The sequence below is a fragment of the Amphiura filiformis genome, chromosome 1, assembly GCF_039555335.1.
Source record: "Amphiura filiformis chromosome 1, Afil_fr2py, whole genome shotgun sequence".
NCBI lineage: Eukaryota > Metazoa > Echinodermata > Ophiuroidea > Amphilepidida > Amphiuridae > Amphiura > Amphiura filiformis.
This window is the reverse complement of record NC_092628.1, coordinates 97097276-97106459: the sequence shown is the minus strand read 5'-3', so window position 1 is coordinate 97106459 and position 9184 is coordinate 97097276. Positions and strand designations below refer to the sequence as shown.

Here is a 9184-nt window from a genome sequence, read left to right as displayed (position 1 = left end):
CCATATCACTGCAAAAAGTGATAATTATTGGGCCAATTTGGTACTACAATTGACCATAGGCCTACTATAAAGCAAGTTTGCCACTGATGGTCATAGGGACCATTCTAGATTCACACCTGAGGATACTACAAAACGACAAAATTGAGTTTGTTACCGACAGTCAATAGGGACCAATTGGGTACCACACCTGACCATAAGTGAAACTACGCAAGTTATTGAATAGTCACTGATGGCCATAGGGACCAATTTGGTACCACATATGACCATAAGTGAAAGTATGCAAGTTATTGAATTGTCACTGATAAGGACCAATTTGCTACCACAGGTGACCATGCTGCAACTATGAAGTGAGTTTATCATTGATGGAAAAAGAGACCAATTTGGTACCAAACCTGACCACCAGAGGGGAGGGGGTGTTAGGGGGGCGTATTCAAGTTTGGTTTTGGTAGGGGTGTGCCGCTGATAATTTGCAAGTGGTCCCATCAATATACCAAATTTATCTGTTATCAACAGCAGATAGCAATGTGTGGTTAAGTGTTGAGAACCTGTTTTCTACAGTAAATAGCAATGTGTATTTAATTGTTATCTACAATACCGTAAAACCCCGTCTACAAGCATATAGTGTGCTTCTGATGAAAGCTACATTAATCCAGTCGCCATTTATGGAGTTTGAGCAAATAAATTACGGATCCAAGCATATACAAACAAGTATTATTTTAAGACCGATCTATTGTATTGGTATATTAACGCTTGCTTCGAATTAATTAAGCTTTTATAAAAAACACTATATATGCTTGTAGACAGGGTTTTACGGTATATAGCAATGTGTGTGAGTGCTACAAAAACTAATAAGTGATTTTGTCACCAAACTCACCCAGGGTACCAATTTTATACCACACCTGTCCATGCTACCAAGTGAGTTTGTTACTGATGATCACATGGACCAATTGGGTGCAACACCACACCATGTAACTATTGGTTATATTTGGTTGACCATGCTACAGAAATACAGAAGTGTTTTTGATATTGATGGTCACAGGGACCTATTTGGTTCCACAGTTGACCATGCTACAGAATTAAAAGGTCTTTTGATATTGAAAATTATTTGACGCTTTGACTGTGAACACCACGACCAATTTAAGCACAACCTATATTTTGCCCTTCAAAAAATCGAATAGGCTAAAATCGGGCTAACCATTTACAGCAGCGCGAAATCACGCTATGTCAGTTTCGCGTGCGTGAACTGTACCATCGCATCAAATGCGCGCACGCGGAAGGCATGGTGAAAAGTACTATTTACGGCTTGGAGGTACTATTTACGGCTCATCCGGGACATTGCAAATTACTATTTACGGCTTAGAGGTACTATTTACGGATAGGAGTACTGATGGTAGAACTATTTTTGGTCATGTGATCCACTTTTAACCAATCAATGAACAAGAATATATTAATGAAGCATCCTCTATTCACATTTATTGGGAATATGTTTTGTTTTAAAACAAATTTTTTAATATTTTAAATGAAGATATGCATAAAAAAATAATATTTTACATTAGTTATAATTTCTATTTAAGATTAATGGTGCAAATAAGAGCTAAAACTTACAAAAATCTAGGTAAAAATGACCAATATCTATAAAGCGCCGACAGAGCCTGTCGATATCCCATCATGCAAGTGATTTCGGTCGCCTGCTGCGGAAATTTGTAGTTCAAAACTTTGAAAATCTAGACTTTTTGTCAATAAATATTGCAAGAATTCTCTGTAAAAAACAACTTATCTTAATTTGAGTCGAAAGGCAGCTTCCCACGCCTTTTCAAAGACACTAGAGTAAATTTAGAGGTAAGCTTAAACTTTTTTTCGCAACTCGTATATGCGTATTTCAAAATTCGCAACCTTGTCACCGACAATGTTTATATTCAGCACAAACTGACACAGACCTACATCTACATCTGTGGGGCTGTAGCTACGGACGGTCTAATTAATTAAGGTTAGAGTGGTCTAATTAATTTTTAATGAAGTCCATGGCGGCTGCTTTGCCTTGAAGCTTTATGATATAGGCAAACTGTTCCAACTTTGTATTGTGCGGGGAATGAATGTAGATATGCTAGGTGAATTTAAATTTGCCATCAAACTGCATCATTTTATATATCAAATTAAAGCCCTTGAGTAAACAAAGCCAAAACTGAAAACCATTTTTTCATAGCACTTTCCGTAGCAAAGTTACATCTTGTCAAAGATTGACTTTCATCAAAAAGTTTCAGCTAGCAAAATTCCCCAAAACGGCATTTCGGGGTGTTTCTAGATCTTAGTCTCATTATGATAGCAGCTTTTTTTAATGGAAATGCTATCCAAATCCCTCTAAAATTCCATGTGCGGGTGACTTATCACCAGTGTCCAAAATAAGGAAAATATGGAGCCGGAGGTTATCCTGAGGGAAACAGGACGGTTCGCACCCTTTCAATTTCGGACCCGTGCACTTTCGCCCCCTTTCAATTTCGCACCCGTGCACTTTTGCCCCCTTTTTAAACCGCGGGTAATGTGCTGCTGTTGATTGATGATGCACGATCGATCGCTTCAACTCCCGGCGGTACAGTGGGGTGTTGTATGTGTACAGTATTGGTTGACTGTTTAGTGTTGATTGTCTGTGTTTGCAGTACCGGGAGTCCAGCGTGTACAAAAGCAAATAGTATGTTTACCCGGGATGTTGATGGACTCTCCGGTTCGATTGAATTTAATAGGCCTATATTATTACAATATATTAAATGTGCTTCGACTGAAGATTGGTATTCATTATGTTTTTGATTTGTTATTTTATTTTACTTAGGCCTATTTTATTTCATTTCTATTTTATTTTATTTTAGGCCTATTTATTATTTTTATATAATTATTATTATTATTATTATTATTATTATTATTATTAGGCCTATTATTAGGCCATTTATTATTATTATTATTATTATTATTATTATTATCATATTATTATATTATAATATTATTATTATTATTATTATTAGAATTATGTTACCTTATTAGTACTTTATTAATAGCTATATAATTTAGTGTTAAATTATTTATGGCCTATAAAATTTATATAGGGCCTAATATTGATATGGCCAAAAATTTGATGGCTTATAATTTATAATTTTATCCCATCTTTATGTTGCCGAATTGATCTTCTTTGACATGAAACTAATGGGAAAAAAATATTTAGCAAATTTCTCAAAGACAAATCATCACAAATGCGCACAAGCAAAACAAATGCCTGGCAGCAGCTTTGCGATAATGCTGTGCTGACTTTCGCCACCTTTCTTCATCGCGAGTATTAGCTGCCACTAGTACGCGAAAGCGCCGGGCAAGACATGGGTTCAATCAATGCAATGGTAGCTTACGGTGACTAGGCAGTAGCACGCATATATTCGTTCCCAGAACATACCCGTACATTTTGCTTGACAAGTCTCCGGCCACGCTGTGCTGCGTGACTGTATACATAAGGTGTGACTTCTTCAACCCATTATGTAATGAATGACTTACGGGAAAGCGCCGGGTATGGTGTGGGTTCAATCAATGGTACCGCAAACAGACTCGCAAAAGTGCCATATGCCTAGTGACGACGATCGATTGCTTGACAAGCCCCGGGCCCAGGGTCAAGCGTGCGGTATAAACTTTTCAAGAAATACATGCATACAAAGATATTTATTTACGAACAATATGTTACGATTGCACATTGAGAAATATTACAATTGCATCCTTATTCTTTGCCAAATACAAAATATTATTAATCAGGAAAGTTTTCTGTTCGTTTCAATGAGAAATGTAAATAATGAACCAAATGTTTTAACTTTTATGTCTTTTAATGAATGATGTATTTCGTCTGTGTTCTTAATTAATTTAATATATATATATTTCTACAAGTGTTACATAAATTGTATAAAACAAAGAAATGTAAATACTTTTAATGAATTTTGATATATTTGATGTATGATTTTTTTGATGTTTATGTTTAAAAATTCTTACATATACAATGTAGGGCCTATGTATAATTCTACAAATTGTTATGTATATTGTTTTCATGACACAGGGCAGATTTAGCAGATTTATCTGAAGGGTAACCCTGTATAAATATAGTTTTAATAAATAACATAAGTAAACAAACAAATTTGTGGAAAAAATGCTATCCAATTCTGCATTGTAAATGATTGACATTTATATGTTCATGATTAATTTTGTTTACCGGCCTGTCAATCACGGACTCATTATGACGATGCTTCATTAACACAGGGGTAGAAATAAGGGACCATTTCCTGATAGCCATCCGGGCTATCTAGCCATTTTTTCTGATAGCCCTGAAGGAAATTCAATAGCCCTGAATAAATACATTGTTTTTGCACAATTCAAACCAATCGTTTGTTCAAATATTCAGTTATTAGTGAGTAACCCTTACCCCCCCCCCCCATAATGAGGGGTAGCACTAGGTTTTAAAACCAGGGGCCCCTGAAAGTGTTAAAAATATGCGCTCAAATCCTAAAATGAAGGGTTCTTAATCTCGAATCTGTCAAGTATTGAATGTACCGTTTTAATTAATTGGTATCAGATTTTGTGATTTTGGTTACAATGATGTGTTACCAGTATAGATTCATGGTATAAATAGTTAAAGCCTGGCAAAAAATGTGATCTCGCTTTTCACGCCACGATTCTCGCCTGTAACCAACTATCTCGCTTTTTAAGAGAGTTCCCAAGCAGTTTACTTACTATAAAACTGTTGCTTTATGCCATAAAAGTTCGCCGAATTCCACAAAATGCAGTAACTTCGGCAAAGTGCAGAATTCAACACCATTGGCACCACATGGAACCCATGCATTTCTCAATAAAAAATGACATTTCATTGCAAATGAGTTCAAGTTTAGGCCAAATATTATGATATTTATTGAATTACTGGAGTATGATGACTATAAAACATAATTCAAGGGCAACTTTTTGTCATTTTTTTCCTTCTACGGCCGATCATTGTGTCGTATTTCACCGATGGCATATCTCTACACACCACCCATAAAGCATTTCTTTCCGATCCCTAGAATTAGAAAATTTTCCAACTCATGTACGTGTCATCATTCAGCACTGCAATAACTTAGCAGCAGTGGTTCTAGACAATATCGCAATCTGTGTAATTATGCCGGCGGTGTGTATTTTATTTCTATTTTTAAATTATGTTACAATGCTACGGTGACTTCATTTCAACAAATATCGTTACATTGCATTTTATGTTACATAATTTCTGGACAGGCCGTAAATATTGGAGATCGAAGCTTTTATTTTTCTTTCACATGTTTTCATTTTTCTGCGCAAGATGAAACTCCCCTGTAGCCCGACGGGCTACATGGAGATAAAACCCAATAGCCCGACAGAAAACCTAATAGCCATGGCTATCGGGCTATCGCTTATTTCGACCCCTGATTAACACCACGGCATATCTTACGTGGTATCTTAATCCGCTTTATACTTTATACCGACAATTTTAAGGCAGGATGTTTGAACTCGAAGATGTCAATAATGTAATAGCATCTATTTCTTAGATATTTTAAGAAGATCGTGTAAAGGGGATGACTTTCTTTCTTTCTTTTTTTTTTTATAGTGCCTTTTTTTTCTTTTCTTTTTATCAAGAAAGCTGCTTTGTCTTTTGAAACATGTCTTGTTTTTGGATGTTGCTGCACATAATAATTTATCTCTTTCTTTCTTCTTCTTTCTTTCTTTCTTTGTTTTTCTTTCTTCTTTCTTTCTTACACTTACACATTAAAGTATTTATTTTGGAACTTAGCTGCAAACATTATGAATTGCAACTAAACACAGAAACGCTATATTCAATTTATTATTATAACTATTATTGTTATTATTACTGTTATTATTATTATCATCATTGTTATTATTAGGGGCTGTGCAATAATTATGAGCCCTGGGGGAGGGTAACATTGGGGTGGGGGTGCAAGAAATGTTTGACGAGCCGCAAGGGGGAGGCAAGCAATTTTGGCCAGCCGAGGGGGGCAAGTGATTTTGGCACACATTCATGTGGCGCCTTTTAAATAAAAACACTCTAAAAATGCTCAGGAAAACAGTACGGAAACGCGTTAATATGCAAATTATCCTGCTGGCCTCCGCCGCAACATATATCTAGACCATTTAAGGTTTGAAAATTGGGATCCCAAAAATTTGGCATGTGTAAGGGGGGGGGCAAATATTTTTTGGCGGGCCGAGGGGGGGGGGCAAGCGATTTGTGGCAGACCGAGAGGGGGGGAAAGCGATTCTTGGCGGGCCGCTCGAAATTAACACCCGGGGAATAATTATTGCACAGCCCCTTCCCAGCAAACACAAAACGTTTTCGACATCATTCGCAAAAGGTTATAAAAGGTTGTCAGAAAACCTTTAAATGTCGGGTTATATAAAGGGTACATTAATGGTATAAAACGCTTTTATAACATTAAAAACATTTGTTCGTAATTTACTGCACAGCAAACACAAATGTTTTACAGAAAACATTTAAATGTCGGGTTATATAAATGGTATAAAAACATTCCAAAAACATTTTTGAAAACTTGGTGCAAATCATTCTAAACATAATGTTATTTTGGGGTTGAAAAATATTTTGCAACAAATGTTTGCCCAAAATATTTACAATAACGTTTTTAAAATGTTTTTGTGACCTTTATATAACCCGACATTTAAATGTTATTAAAACGCTTTTGTAAATAACATTTTAAGAACATTTCTGTGTTTGCCTGGTGCAAATATTTTAATATGTTATTTAAGTGTTGACAAAATATTTGGCCAAAAATGTTTGCAAAAATAGTTTACAATGACATTTCGAAAACATTTTAAAAATATTGTTGTAGTGTGTTTTCAAACAAAACGCTTAAAACGATTTCATGACCTTTTATAACCCGACATTTTAATGTTATTAAAACGCTTTTACCTGAACCAAAACCCAAAATATAACTTATTTAAAACGTTTTAAAAACGTTTTTGTGTTTGCTGGGTTATTATCATTGTTATTATTATTATTATTCTTATTATTATCATATTATTATTATTATCAGAATATTATATTTTTAAATTAACTTTGTTTATATTATTATCATTGTTATTATTATTAATATTATTATTATTATTATTATTATTATTATCATATTATTATTATCATCATATTATATATTATTAAATTAACTTTGTTTATATGTTTTGTGTTACTCCCCCATTGGATTTTGTGTCATACTTTCATTGTTTTTAATTTTATCCATTGCTTGTTGACACTTGTATGATCCTTTTGGATCCATCCTTTGGTCGTCAGTTGAAACAAATTTCCCCTGTTTTTATACATATTATAATTAATAATTAAATATAAATTTATTATTATTACTATTTATTATTATTACTATTTTATCATTGAATTCTAATTATTTCATTATTTTGGGTAAGCCTGCTGCTAAAATATCTGGCCTGTAATATAATACGGAAAAAAAAAATCGCTCCTCTATTTTGTTTTAAAATATCCTTTCTTTCCTTCCTTCCCGGGTTTATCATGACTTAATAAGTGCATGCCAGACGGCCCAGTACTATACATACTACACCGCATTGCCGGGAGTTCAAGCAATCGATCGTGCATCAATCAACAGCATGACAGCAGCACAATACCCGCGGTATAAAAAGGGGGCGAAAGTGCACGGGTGCGAAATAGAAAGGGGGCGAAAGTGCACGGGTCCGAAATTGAAAGGGTGCAAACCGTCCAGCATTCATCCTGAGGATAACTAAAGCATAAATTCTGCTTGTCCTCACTACATTTTGGTTGTCCCCAAAATGTGTCATCCTTTTGGAGGTAAAATATAGTGGTTGTCCAGGGGATAAGTACTTAGCTCAATATGGTTGTCCCCAGTGATTTTTGGACAAGAGGACAAGAGGATAAGTGCTTATTTCGAACACTGCTTATCACCATAAAAAATCATATATTTGGGTCAAGTGAAGTATAGAAAACATATTTATGTAGGTTTCTTTCTTCGGGCACTTGTTTTAAATTTCTATGTAAAAATGCATTGACATTGTCGGCGAATTTGACTGACTAGCAAATGTGTTAACTAAGGTTTGCCTGGGTTACCTAATGAATGAGTGGCAATCCTGACTTGTAGTCTAGACCACCCGAGCTATATGGTACAAATTGCAAATTTGGCATATTAAAACTTTCGCAACAAGGTTAAACATGTTTTCAACTGTGCAAACGTACCTTTTATTCCATCGAACAAGCTTTATTTTGTTCCAATATTCATGTTTTTATTGCTATTTTTGACCTAAAAGAGCTGGTAACAAAACCGGTGATGCCAGGTCCGAAGTTTTCGCGTAGCACAAGCGCTTGATGTACGCTCGTATGGACGGTAATTTACGCTAGCGTATCATGCATTTTCAAGCGTATTTGACATCGTTTTATTGCGTGACGCAATTCTGCATTTATTCAAGATGGCGAATTTCTCGAAAAACATGATGTATTTTACCCCGTAATTTCCCTCATTACTCAAAGCCCTGCCCTCTTTCACAATATTTTAGCTTCTTGGATATCATCGGAAACATAGATTAGTAATATTATGAAAAAATTAACGATTTAAGCTTCTTTTAAGTTACTTGTTAAAAAACGGGTAAAAAATCGTTTTTATCTTGTTGGATATTTTTGCTTTTAGTTTAAAGCTTGACTCCTTAGATGAAACTTTTAGTTTAAGCTTGTAAATTTGTTAGAATATTTAGTGCTGTAATCGATAAGCTTTCTGGGTATCGATATGTCGGGAGGCAAACATCCGACATGTCGATACTATTATCGATACTCACGCAGTTTGAAACACGGATTTGAGTTTACCAATTTTATTATCAGTAAGTTCCAGAAACAAGTTAACAACAAGTGTATTGAAGCCTAACAGCTAAAACTACATGGATCATGCATGGGAGACGGTAATTTGAGTATTTGACGGTAATTTGAGACCTGATTTGAGATAATCTAAGCATGTGTGCCATGTCGTTTGTGTATCGATACTGACATTGAGTGTTTCGACATGTCGGAAGTCTATGTATTTTCCGACTATCGATACTTACGACAATCGATTACAGCACTAAGAATATTAAACCTTGATGAATAGTAATATTTGAGCCCTATAGCGCG

General features: G+C 35.0%; 1 protein-coding gene across 1 annotated transcript in view; it reads left to right on the top strand.

Annotated features, from left to right (window-relative positions):
* The first annotated feature begins 1684 nt into the window (after positions 1-1684).
* The window catches only part of LOC140159057 (ABC-type oligopeptide transporter ABCB9-like), a 28163-nt gene continuing 20663 nt past the window's right edge, over positions 1685-9184 (top strand). Inside the window, exon 1 of the mRNA XM_072182390.1 lies at positions 1685-1839. The gene's annotated coding sequence lies outside the window, so the exon portion shown is untranslated. The remainder of the gene's footprint in view (positions 1840-9184) is intronic.